Genomic DNA, 14010 nt, shown 5'->3' on the forward strand with positions numbered 1-14010 from the left:
CAGGGGAGGTAAACACAACAAACAAACAAGTAGAAATAAAAAACTTACCTGCTCTGTGCAGGCTCCTTGCTCCCAATCCCAGCGCTGCTCACATGCGGGGAATGCTATTCCCAGCATGTGAGCAGCGCTGGGATTGGTCTGAGTGCCTCTGTTCGGCGATCAGACATGTATTGGGAGCCTGTGTTGGTTTCTCCACCCAACTGTACAACGCAGCTAGGTGGCGAAAGGCCAAGTGCGCATGATGGTTTGGCCGGCCTCAGAGGGCCGGCCAAACTGTCATGATCACTTGGCACCCTCCCTCGCAGTCTGAAGCGCTAACAATAAAATGATAGTTAAAAAAATGTATTGTCATTTTATTTTTTTGGTCCTGACTCCTTTGCCTCTGCTGGCTTTCAGCGGGGGAGGGGGGTGATTCTCCTCCACCATAATGGAGGAGCCACCCCTGTGTACTTATAGCGCTACAAATTCGTAGAGTGCTAATGAATAGGACTGTGACTATGCAACTTGTTATTTTAAAATTGTATTACACACAATATGATAGGGTGTTGAAACATGTGCAAAGATATTTAGTGTTAAGTGCCTTCAAAAATTGTATATTTTAAATAAAATGCAATCAGACTGTACCAAGTGCAGACGTTTTTGTACTTTCCCATTATAAATACACACACCAGAACTCACATAGTAAGACATTTACATAGCCACTTGAAAATAGATATTTTTCACTATAAAGCTTCTAAAAATCCCCACCAATTAAAACAACATCCTGGCTCCCAAGCAGCACTTAATTTGCTGATTAACCAACTGCACACATTATCATTGCTTTGAGGTAACTGGCACTCTGGGGAGAAGCCTTATTTCTTCTTATACTGTCTGTCTACCTCGACCTTGGCTTCACAGTACAGGAGACTCCCCTTCCCTTCCTTTCCTGGCAGAGCACCCAAAGGTCAGCTATGACCATGCAGGGAGCGATGCTTTGTAAGAAAACGTATTGTCAGGGGCATAAATTGTAATAAGGGGGTGTGTGAGCTTCAGATTTTCCAACAATCATCCTGGCATACCATGTTAAATTACATTATAAGAGAAGCAGTGCTGAACAGGGCCAGACTGGTGATTCCAGGCACCGGACAATCCACAGGTAGGCCGGAACGGTGGGGGCTGATTTTTTCGTAGGGGGGCGGTTTTGTTACAGGCGGGCAGTTTTTTTAGAAAAATCAGCCCCCAGTAACAAAATCAGACGGCCACCAGTCCGTGACAGTCTCTCTGCACTCTGACCTCTGTGCTGGTAACAAGCATCTTTTTACCAGCTCAGAGGTCAGATGCGCACACACTACTAAATTAAATTTCACTGTTGTTGAATTTAGTGGTACGTGTGCGGTGCGTTGTATGCAGCGCACACTTTCAGCGCCACCTTATGTAGGCAGTGCATGCAGCGCCAGAAGCCACCATTGAAGACTAAAGCGCCCGCCAATGACAGAGCGAGTATAGGGAAAACTTGGGGAGGGGGCGCAGATCATTGGTCCAACTCAATTGTCGCGCAGCAAGACGCGCAAGTTGGACCAATGATCTACGCCTCCTCCCCAAGTTTGCCCGCCGGCACCTCAGCATAGTAGTGGGTACTCCACACACACCAGAGTAGAGGCAACAAAGACTACAAGAGCCTGAGGCCTCTGAGTCTGACCACAGTATAAAGTAATTAAGTGTCCTTAAAAAATCTTGCACATGTTTCAGCAAAAACGTATTAAATGTACAGAGGCGCTGCGCTGGTGAATATAAAGACCTTCAGACCAGTCGGCCTACATATTGAGCTGCACCTCACCAGCCAGCAAGTGATGGGTGACCCTGACCTTGCGCTTGATGGAGCAGGTAAAACAAAATTTTGTATACCTCCTCTAATTTGCATGAAATTAATTACGTAATCATACTAAAATTAATTTACATAACCTGTTTGAAGTGGAAGTGATACTAATAAACATTTGCACCTTGATAAACATAAATACACATGGGACTAAATTGTTAATTGCATGGCAAAATTAAATAAAGAACAATGGTACGCAAACTAACCTTAGATTGTGTTAAAATAGTGAAATTGCATGGTTCATATTGCTTCGTGATAGTATTGTGCCTTAAAGTTATCGTATGGTAAGAATTATCGCTTTGAATGTTGCTGCAGCTAGGAAAATTCTAATATTTATTGGGATTAGTGTGGTTTTTAAATATTATAACTTTCATTTCTACATTTTAATTTTAATTACTGTTATGTTTAGTTTTGCTTAAGTTAACATTCGGGCCTACTAGGCCGCAGTACCCAAGATGGCGTTCTCTGAAGCAGATGCCACCATGTGTGCGCGATAATTTCTGCGCAAGCCCAGACAGCTCTTGAGATTATGTGGTGACCTGAACTCCTGACATCGTGTTCCCTGCCAAGGATAATGTGTTGGGGACTTGACCGCAAGTCAGAAGATGTTCGAATGGAAACTTGGGAGAAGACTAAGGATGAAACTGTCAATAGGACCCTTTTGCCTTGAAAAGATACATTTGCCGTTCTCGCGTGATAAAATGGAAAAATAACTTTCAATTTGTGACCCCTTGTGCCAAGTCACCATGGAAAACCAGTTTGCACTGGGAAAAGTGTAATGAACTATTGATAACCCTGAACTGTCCAATCAGAACATTTGGTCTACCCCTAAAGTTGCCATATCTTGTATGAAGTAAGGCGGAAAAAGGGTATAAAGAACCCCTCATCGGACATTATTGGGGGTGCTTGCATTAGAGTTGGAGTTGCCATTGCGGTTGCAATTAGTGTCGCAGTTGTCATAAAATTTGGGAAATAACTTCGCGGTTGCGTTTGTCTTTGGGTTAATTTTCTTTGAGAAGGAGTTCTTGTTGGGTGTTGTTCCTCTTTCAAAATTCCAAATTTTATCCTATGCTGTCAGTCTGAGTGTGGGATTGACCTGTACTCCGGATTGATATATGGACTTTGCTGAAATTCTGACCTTTATTATGCTGCATCTGTATGTGCATGACGGTTTGATCCTTGGATGAGGGTCAGACTGCCTTTTCGAGGGAGTCTTCACCTGAGAATGCAGATAACTCCATATTTAATCTGAAGTTATCGTCACCTGTCTATGGGTAAATGATTTATTGCATTTTTCTTAAATCTATGTCTACGAGTAATTCCTAAATGTTTATTTTCTTTCAATAAATCTAAAATTCAAATAATGAGCTGTAGTCAGTAAATGCAAGATTCAAAGAGTTCAATTAATGTTTAGATAAAGATAATTGAAATAATAAGAAATGAGTTTGTGGTTTCTTAAATTAATTACTGAAAATATCAAATGTTTTCCTAGGCTTTAATTGTGTTTTAGCTGGTTCTAATTTACCATCAACCTGTCCAACTAGTTGGTCCATCGGACAAACAGTGGAGTGCCTTGATGATTAAGCCAGGATTCTGAGAAGTGTATATAGAATGTATATAGTAGTAAGAAAATGTATCCTGATAGATATTAAGGTACCCACATGTCCAGCAGCCCTTCTCCTGTGTACGGATTTGAGTGTGTTTGTGTGAATGTGGAGTGTGTTGGTGTTATGGGCCCCACCAGTGAATGTATGAATGAACTTTTGTGAATAAGAATCTGTGACATAAGGAGAATATGTAAATTGTATCCCTTTTTGCTGCATCACGCTTTTCATTCTCTGGTTCAGGGACAAGCAAAGAGTCATCATATTATGATGCTTGTCCATCAGGGCTTTAAGTGGAAAGAAAAAATGGGTCTCTCAAAGGGGCGTGGCTGATGTAATTAAGGGTGTTGCTTAAAACACAAAAGCAAAAAATCTAGGCTTAGCATAGTGTGTCGCCAAAATGTTATTTTGCTGTTTCCGTCATTGTATCCAGATATATAGTGCAACAAGTAACAATATACCTACAACAAGCCAGGACTTGTCATGGCTGCATAAGAAAAAAACAGCAACTACTGCTGCATTGTATAAAATATTGAAAGTGCTTCAGTTCTGAAATTATGAGGCTGTGAAAGAACTATACTGAGTCTCTTTGAAGTTACATCAAAGGCAGTGAAGAGTGGTACTGCTGCTGAGTTAAGATTTAATTTCACCTGGCCTGAGGGTGAGGGCAAACATTGACAGCCCGATAGGGATCCGTCTCAACAGCTGCTTTTGAGGACTGCAGGGTACCGGAAGGACCTGGCCCACTTAAAGCCCTGATGTTAGGTATTCGAAAGGGTGCTGTTTTAAACTAAAATGCATGATGCGGAAGGCCTGTCTTCTGGGTTCTCTTTCTTGCAGTTTCTGGTCCTTAGCCTGACAATGCTAAGACTGCATGTGCTGTGCCCACTGTATGAAGTCTAACATTTGTCTGTGAGGTAGAGTGGCATGCTGGATGTAAATGTCCAGTTTAAATATTATACCTTAAATTTCTACATTTTAATTTTAATTACTGTTATGTTTAGTTTTGCTTAAGTTATCATTCGGGCCTACTAGGCCGCAGTACCCAAGATGGCGTTCTCTGAAGCAGATGCCACCATGTGTGCGCGATAATTTCTGCGCAAGCCCAGACGGCTCTTGAGATCATGTGGTGACCTGAACTCCTGACATCGTGTTCCCTGCCAAGGACAATGTGTTGGGGACTTGACCGCAAGTCAGAAGATGTTCGAATGGAAACTTGGGAGAAGACTAAGGATGAAAATGTCAATAGGACCCTTTTGCCTTGAAAAGATACATTTGCCGTTCTCGCGTGATAAAACGGAAAAATAACTTTCAATTTGTGACCCCTTGTGCCAAGTCACCACGGAAAACCAGTTTGCACTGGGAAAAGTGTAATGAACTATTGATAACCCTGAACTGTCCAATCAGAACATTTGGTCTACCCCTAAAGTTGCAACATCTTGTATGAAGTAATGCGGAAAAAGGGTATAAAGAACCCCTCATCGGACATTATTGGGGGTGCTTGCATTAGAGTTGGAGTTGCCATTGCAGTTGCAATTAGTGTCGCAGTTGTCATAAAATTTGGGAAATAACTTTGCGGTTGCGTTTGTCTTTGGGTTAATTCTCTTTGAGAAGGAGTTCTTGTTGGGTGTTGTTCCTCTTTCAAAATTCCAAATTTTATCCTATGCTGTCAGTCTGAGTGTGGGATTGACCTGTACTCCGGATTGATATATGGACTTTGCTGAAATTCTGATCTTTATTATGCCGCATCTGTATGTGCATGACGGTTTGATCCTTGGATGAGGGTCAGACTGCCTTTTCGAGGGAGTCTTCACCTGAGAATGCAGATAACTCCATATTTGATCTGAAGTTATCGTCACCTGTCTATGGGTAAATGATTTATTGCATTTTTCTTAAATCTATGTCTACGAGTAATTCCTAAATGTTTATTTTCTTTCAATAAATCTAAAATTCAAATAATGAGCTGTAGTCAGTAAATGCAAGATTTAAAGAGTTCAATTAATGTTTAGATAAAGAAAATTGAAATAATAAGAAATGAGTTTGTGGTTTTGTGGTAAATAATTTAATTACCGGGACTTAATTTGATACAGAAACATAATAAAATAGCTCAGTAAATAAGAGGCAGAATCCGTGGTATTAGAGGTTCGGAATGGGCTTTATTCCAATGGTCGATTATAATCGGTTGCTCCAAGTTCCATCACCACGAAGGTTCAGGAAGTGAAGTACGTACGTTATTGACAAGAAATTGCTTTTATAGAACATACATTACAATGAAACAAATGCGGGAGGCGTAACAATTGATAAGGAAGATAATAATTCACATGCGTAACCGAAAATGGGCGTAATGAGGAGTAAAAAGGAACATAATTGGTTATGATGTCATATATAGGTGGATCTATAAGATTATACTTGGCATAGATGCGCGCGCAGCAGCATGACATGTGATTGACGTGCAACTAGGGGGTGAAGGGGACTTGACATTTAGCTCTACATGTGGCGACAGAAGTCTGGAGGGTCAAGTCAACCTAATCCCAAATCATATCTAACATCCTATGTTTAAAGAACTAAGTTATCCAAAAGAGAGGTCTCTTCGAGTAGAATCTTATTCTATACTGACTATACTGACCATTAGTGTGTGTACAAGCGTCTAAGTGTCTACACTAGATGCGAGGGCGGAAATCTTTCATAGCAATAGGGCTATGAATTACTTTCATAAAGACAGAGAAGCCGAGCCTTTGCTCGGTAGCTGGAAGAATGTTTACTTAAACTGCTAGACAGGAATGCATCGGGCAGGGAACGGAGCAGATAATTTCGAAGGTGAAATACAGTTTTTGGCAAGCAGCAGGCTTCGTGAGCCGCGCAGAGAATGAGACAAAGTTCATGGTCACAGATGCAGGCTCAGACTGGAGCTTTCAGAGGCAGAAGGCAAGAAGAGTTTGATGACAGAATCAGGGCCTACTTGCCTGGACAATAAAATGGCATAAGTGAACCATATAAGGTTGGTGGCCTTTCATACTTAGGAATGGAATATCCGGCCTATTCATGGCGGGTCTGACAGAGGACATGTTGACGGTGGACGCACATGTGTTTGCGTCTTCATAACTGGAACTGGAGGGAACATACATGTATTTGTGATTCATACATGAAACCGTTGGGGTCCAAGATAGGGGACATAACTGATCAGAAAAATCCATATTTCCACATTCCCTCCTTGTCCCCTACTTGCCCGTTAAGAGATATCAATCTTCATCAATCCATTGATCTGTTCATATAACATCATTTGTTCTTCTTTCTTCTTCCGTGACGAATGAAATCTTGGTGGTGGAATACACGATGTGGCACACAGACCACAGATCGCTGGTCCACATTGTAGACATAGACAGCAACTGAATAGTATGAGAAGGCCAATACCTAGGAAAGATAGGACCTTCCATCCAAAGGTAGACAATACACTCCAAAACCAACCGGACCAAGTCCAGGTGCCTGGGTTCTGGTGTATCTGGCTTACAATCTTATGAAGGCGAGTTATGGCTTTATATACAGATGGCGAATTTTCTGGTATGAAAATGCAACAGCTTGATCCGATGACCCTACAAGCTCCGCCCCTATCGGCCAGGATGACGTCAAGGACAAGACGATTTTGAAGCACAACAATCCGCATAGCAGACTGCTCTTCTGTTAAATTGCCTAAGGCGGAAATAGTTTCGTTCACTACTGCTTCAAGGTTTCTAGTTAATCTACGTATCAGCTTACTATTAGTAACGGTACCTATATAGGGGAAGAGACCTTTATTGAAATCTGTGTATTTTTCCCATGCTGTTTCAGTGTAATCGACTATTGGGAGATCTCTCCTTACTCTATTATTTACTAGATGTGTGTTTCTGTGATAATCAGGAGGAGCTAGAAAAACAGGTGGTAAAAGGAATCCAATATAGCAAGTACCATCCCAATCTAGAGGCAAACGTACATATGCCGTCTGACCACATATGAAATAAGAATGGCGGAAAGCTCTGAATGTAGACTTGCCTTGATCACTAAATTCTACTACAGTGGTGCATCTACTATGGCCCATATGTATGGAACCATTCTTTCTTACACATAATTCACCCTTTACTGGAAATATTGACATAGCGGGCAAAATTGGAGTAGCTTCGGATTCGACATTTAGGATCATAAGATTAAGCGTAAAATTACCTAATCCATACACTTCGTTTTCTAGATCAGTTCCTGTTCTCTGGAGAAGTCCCTCCTTGTTAGGGTAGCAGACCTCAAGCAAAACTAGGTTCAAATTTCCCCATACCCAGTTATCTTGATAAACTGCAGAATTCGAATCTAGAGAATTAATTAAACTAAACCATGCTCCACAGGAGCCGTTGTGTGTGAACGGGTATGGAAAGAGAGGTAGAATTCCTTTAAAATTCTGATAGGGAGGGAGTCGGCCACATATCCAACAATTTGTAGCATTGCTAACCTGATGGGAATGATGTAACATACTGATAAACGTGTTATTGCGCAGCGCAAATCTATAAGACAACTCAAGCGGAGGTAATTCACTAAAAGAATGTTCAGCAGTAACATTGTAAACATGTCTAGAAATAGGGTAATATATGTGCAACAATATACTTGCAGTAATTATTAAAAGACTTAAGAAAAACAAGATTAATAATGTCACTATGCAATGACTACGCAGTGATTTACAGTACGCCTGTCGTTTCAACATTTTTCGGGTGTTTTCTCTACTCAGGTCCAAGGGATACATGTCAGAGACAATTCAACCGCTTCACCTTGGAGAGGACTTAAACAATCAAATTGCTAGACTGATTGGACCTAAGCTTTAGTTTATAATGTTCGGAATTACTTTTTTCAACAAAAGGAAGTTTTGAGTCAATGGGTGAAGTCACACAAGGTGTGGTATTCACATCTGATTGTAGTCCATGAAATTTCTTGATATGACTTGAATGAATCCAGCCTTTTCTGCCCTCGATCTTCACGGCTGTCCTTGTGGTGAGCAACACCAGCTGGGGCGACTTCCACCTAGGTTCCAGCTGAGTCTTTCGATCAAAGTTCCTCACGAGGACCAAGTCTCCCGGAACTACGTCATGGGGTTTCACCTCAGTGTTGTCAGGAAAAGCTGCAGCTACCTGTGAACGACAAGATTGTAGTGCAGACATCAAGGAAGCCAAGTAATCTGTCAGCATATTACAGTCAATATCAGTTATTTTGCGTGGTATAGGCGTCCCCCACATATTTGGTGGTCTGCCGAAGATCACTTCATACGGGGATAGCCCTGTTCGAGAATGTGCTACCATTCTCATGTAAAAGAGTGCAACTGGTAATGCTACTACCCAGTCGACACCTTTCTCTCTGCATATTTTGGACAATCTGATTTTCAGTATCTGATTATGTCTTTCTACGAGACCTGCTGCCTCGGGGTGTCGAACACAGTGGAATTTCCACTGATAGCCTAACAGAAGTGAAACATGTTTCATTAATTCGGATGAGAACGGCTGGCCGTTATCTGAGTGAACAACACGTGGTAAACCGTATCGTGGGAAGAATTCTCGAACCAACTGTTTGGCAGTAGTCGGGGCAGTGTAATCTGAAACCGGGTATGCCTCCGTCCAACGGGAAAGAGCACAAACAACTACGAGAACATATTTGAATCCTCGACATCGTTCCATCTGGATATAATCCATCTGGAGAACTTCAAAAGGGTGATCAGGAGGATGAAATCCACCCTGTTCTACGGGAACACTTTTTCCTGGGTTGAACTGGCAACAGATCATACAGGTACGAACCTTTTGTTTGGCTGCTGCTCGTAAATGTTTATTGAACCAAATGTGTTGAATGCTGTCTAGCATAGCTTTTTCTCCTAGATGTGCTGGACTATGTATAGTGTTAATAATGACTTGGACCATTGAATCAGGAAGGAACCACACAGACTTTTCCTTCATCATCCATCCTTGGTCCGTTTGGATCCCTCCTAATTCAGTCCATTTCTTTATTTCGTCTGGTGTAGCATGTGTCTGTATGTCAATTACGTCAAGAGTAGGATCTTTAACCGTCATACAATGTGTCGGCGTCGGGACTATTGTCTTTGTCATGTCGGATGTTTGAGTTTGAGCAGTCTGTTTAGCTGTTCTGTCGGCTAGATCATTGCCTTGAGAAATGATATCAGTAACTTTCGTATGAGCTTTACATTTCATAATTGATATTGCAGTGGGTAGATGTATCGCATCTAATAAGGCATGGATGAGGGGTCCGTGCTGAATGTGGGCACCGTGGGAAGTTAAATAACCTCTCTCTCGCCACAGCACGCCGAAGTCATGTACAACTCCGAATGCATAACGTGAATCAGTGTATATGTTGACTTTTTTATTTGTGGCTTGAATACAGGCTTGTGTCAGAGCGATGAGCTCTGCGGCTTGAGCTGACAAGGTATTTATGCGATTAGTTTCAATGACTTCAGTATCTGTTGTGACTGCGTAAGCGGCCACCAACTCTCCTGTACTTGTTCTCATACATGAACCATCTACATACAACGTCAGGTCTGGGTCTGACAATGGGACATCGGTTAAGTCTTGTCTGGGTTTCGTCGTTATTGTAATAACTTCAATACAGTCATGGGCTAGTGGGTCTGTTCCGATTACAGGTAAAAGTGTGGCAGGATTCAATGTGTTACAACGTCTGATTTCTATATGTGGCTGAAACAATGTTAGTTCGTACCCAGTGAGTCGCGCAATAGTCAAGTGTTGTGTTTGCGTTCGATTCACAAGAACCTCTACTGCATGTGGTACTTGAACTGTCAATGGATGTCCTAACACTATGGCATCGCTCTGTCTTATTGCTAAAGCTGTCGCTGCCACTGATTTCAGGCACGCAGGCAAAGCCTGAGCTACGGGATCTAATGTACTAGAAAAATAAGCACATGGTTTGTGTGCTCCTGCTTGTTCCTGTGTGAGTACTGACAAGGCAGTACCTTCGCGTTCTGTAACGAAAAGTGTAAACTGTTTACTGTAACATGGTGCTGCTAAAACAGGTGCCTGACATAAAGCTTTCTTTAGGCTTTCAAAAGCTTGTGTATGTTCCTGAGTCCAAGGGAGAACAGTCGATGTGGCTGCCTCCTGTGTTGTCAACTGAATGAGTGGTTTTGCTAGAAATGCATACTGAGGGATCCACTGCCTACAATATGAAGTGAGGCCTATGAAAGCCCGTACCTCCTTTTGTATCTTGGGTATTGGCATGTTAGCTATTAACTGAATGCGGTCGGGTGTAAGCTGCCTTCCCTCCTTGGACAGCGAGTGTCCAAGATAAACAACTCGCTGGACACAGAATTGCAGCTTAGAAGGGGACACCTTGTGCCCCTTTTCAGCTAGAAATTGTAAAACTGTCAGTGATGCTTTCTCACATTCGGGTTCGCTTCTCGCGGTGATCAGCAGATCATCGACATATTGAAGCAAGGCAGTGTTAACTGGCATGTGGATACTGTCGAGTTCTCGTTTCAGCGCTTGGCTATAGATGCTGGGGCTTTCCGTAAATCCTTGAGGTGCGCGGGAGAATTTAAAGCTACGTCCATTTAAACTAAATCCGAACAAATATTGGCTTTCCGGATCTATTGGGACGCTGAAAAAGGCATTCTTGAGATCAATTACAGAAAAGAATGTTGCTTCGGAATCAATAGCTGTCAGTAATGACGAGATATCTGGGACCACAGGGAATTGTGGCACAATGCATTTGTTTAATTCGCGCAGATCAATAACCAATCGATATACCGGCGGTGCCTTTGGATCTGTTCGTTTAAGAATCGGAATTATCGGTGAATTACATACATTGGAGTCTGTTTCCACAACCACTCCTTGGGCAATGAGCTCGTCAATGATTTGTAGTAAAGCCACTACAGCATCTGGTGGTAACTTGTATTGTCGCATTCGTGGTAGTACCACTCCTGCCTTTAGTGTGACTCGATATGGTGTAATATTCATGCAACCAACATCAGTAGGGCCTTGTGCCCATAGATGTGTAGGTAAAGTCTGCAGTCGGGGATCCATGTCTCTAGACACATAGTGACCTTTAAAATCACGTAAAAACAATCTTACTCCTTCCGGAGAGCAACATATTATAGCTCCTAGAGCTTTCAGTGTTTTTATTCCTAACAAGTTTTCTGGACATGATTTAGTAAGCAATAAATCTGTAGTTCGGGTCAAAGGTCCTATCGTAAGTGGAAGAGGCTGTGATACTTCATTAACAATAGGTTTTCCTGAAAAACCAAGGGAAATATTCTGTGAGCCTGAGAGGGGTGCCCCTGGAACTTCACTACGTTTTATGGTTGTTCGACTTGCCCCTGTATCGAGTAAAAATTTTCTGTCTTGGCCTAATAATTCACTATGTACATAAGGTCCTTCTTGATCTACAGGGATCTCGATAAGGGGTAAGTCAACTTCCCTCTCTAGGCTAGTTCATGTGTATCGTTGATAATCAGGATAGTCGTACTGTGCGGTCTGGTACAGTTGTCGTGTCGTGGTTTGTGTGGCAGCAACGGGCAGCGCTGGTGCAGCCGGTACAAACTGTATAGACTGTGGTGGAGCTGGCATGGACTGTGCATGCTGCGGGGCTCCTTGTTCATTCTGATCCTGCCTAGGTGGCCGTGGTCTTTCTTTTGTATTACCTATGGCGATATTATGTTTCAAAACTGGACAATCGTGTACGTAATGACCTGGCTTTTTACAATAATTGCATGTCCCTTTTACAGGTCCTGTTGAATCACTGGAATGTGTCGTACCCTTTTTATGTCCTTCAGCTGGAACTGTCTGGGAAACTAGCATTTTCATTTTCGTGTCTTTCATGCGTCTATGTTCATGTTCTTGTTCCTCTCTAATTCTATTGTGATGGTACTGTAACATTTGTAACATTTGTGATGGAGTGTTACCTTGCCAGGTACTCTCGAATTTTAATACTCTATTCTTCACTTGAGGCAGGGCATTCTCTACTAATTTTGTCACAAACAGATGTGGGTATGATTCGCTACTTGCTTTTATGCCACTATTTATACCAAAACATTTTTCAAATCGGGCATAGTAATCACTAGTGTCTTCATCTTGCTTCTGTTTACAAGCTGAAATTGTACCCCAATCTTCCTTTTTCGTAGTTAATAAACGTGGCAGTACCTGTACTAGCAAACCTGGTAGTGCTTTAGTTTTATCCCCAAGTCCTGCTCCTGCAGTTCGGGCCCTTTCTTCTGCTTCCAATGCTGACCAGTCTATCTTTTGGTCTCCCACCTCCCACTCTTTTTCCTTGAGTTTTTCGTAAATGCCAGCAGGCATCAATACCTTTAATATTGTCATAATGTCGGGATAGGTATACTCTCCCATGAGTAACATGTCTTTAATTTCTCGGTGAAAACCCGCTGGGTCTTTGTCATGACTGGGTACCACTTTCTTCATTTCTAACAATTCTATTTTCGATATGGGCGTATATACAAATACGCGTTTAAACTCATTGTCCTCGCCCTTTATTGGGTGTACTTCTCGTAAAGGATTCTGTCTGTCCATGTAATACGTGGTTCTTTCCTTAATGGGCAGTGAGACATGTTCTGAACATACAAAAAGAATGTACTGTTTTCTTGATTCTAGTATTTCTTTAATTAATTTAGTACCTGAACCTCTCCATCTATTCATGAGTAATTCAGTCAATATATCAGGCAAGGGACCAGGGTCCGAATGCTGACTCTGATATAGTATAAGGAGTTGTTGAATCATATAAATCCCAGCTAAACGCTGTTCATCTGGGGTGAGATTCAAAAACGTGCGTGCTACTGTATCATCACTGTACTTTCCGGGACTGTCAACCCAATGGACAGCTGACCTGGCTAATTCTTGTTCATCCATAGAATCGAGAAAATGATAACCCCTTCGTTCCCGGAGTAATTTGTCAGCGGCTTGGAATGAATGCTCGTTAGACCTTATATGAACTATAGGTGTTTGGAAATTCCTGTTATTATCTGGACATATCGGACGTATCGGGTCAATAAGACATCTATTACTATTACAAGACCTTCCTCTACCTACATAGGCTATGGTGTCTGACTGTCCTGTGGACAGTCCTGATCCTTCTTCCTCGTTTTGTTCGAACTGGTCTACCGTTAATCTTTCTTCGTGTAGGCGTTCTATTTCTTTACGGATCTTTCGGCACATGGCTATTATACAATTTTGCTTATCATGTCTTCCTTCTGATATATTCTGGCTCCATCTGGTAAGAATTTGCATTGCTTCCGGGTCTACCCCCGGTCGGTCTTGATTTCTGATCACACAATTTATGAGGAAACGTAACAGTTCCCCCTGTATCTCCACTTTCTGGTATTCCATAGCTCTGTTAATACATTCAGAATCTCGCCCTGTTTGAACAAAATGGTATATATTATCTAGATGCGCAGTCATTCCTGGTAACTTCCCTAAATACACCGCGGCTCGTCTGATGCGTAATGATGCCATGATCATTTCGTCCTCTTTGCCGGGCACAGGGTCATATCTACAATCTACAAGAAGTTCCTTAAGC

This window comes from Triturus cristatus, chromosome 7, assembly GCF_964204655.1.
Source record: "Triturus cristatus chromosome 7, aTriCri1.1, whole genome shotgun sequence".
NCBI classification, from domain to species: Eukaryota; Metazoa; Chordata; class Amphibia; order Caudata; family Salamandridae; genus Triturus; species Triturus cristatus.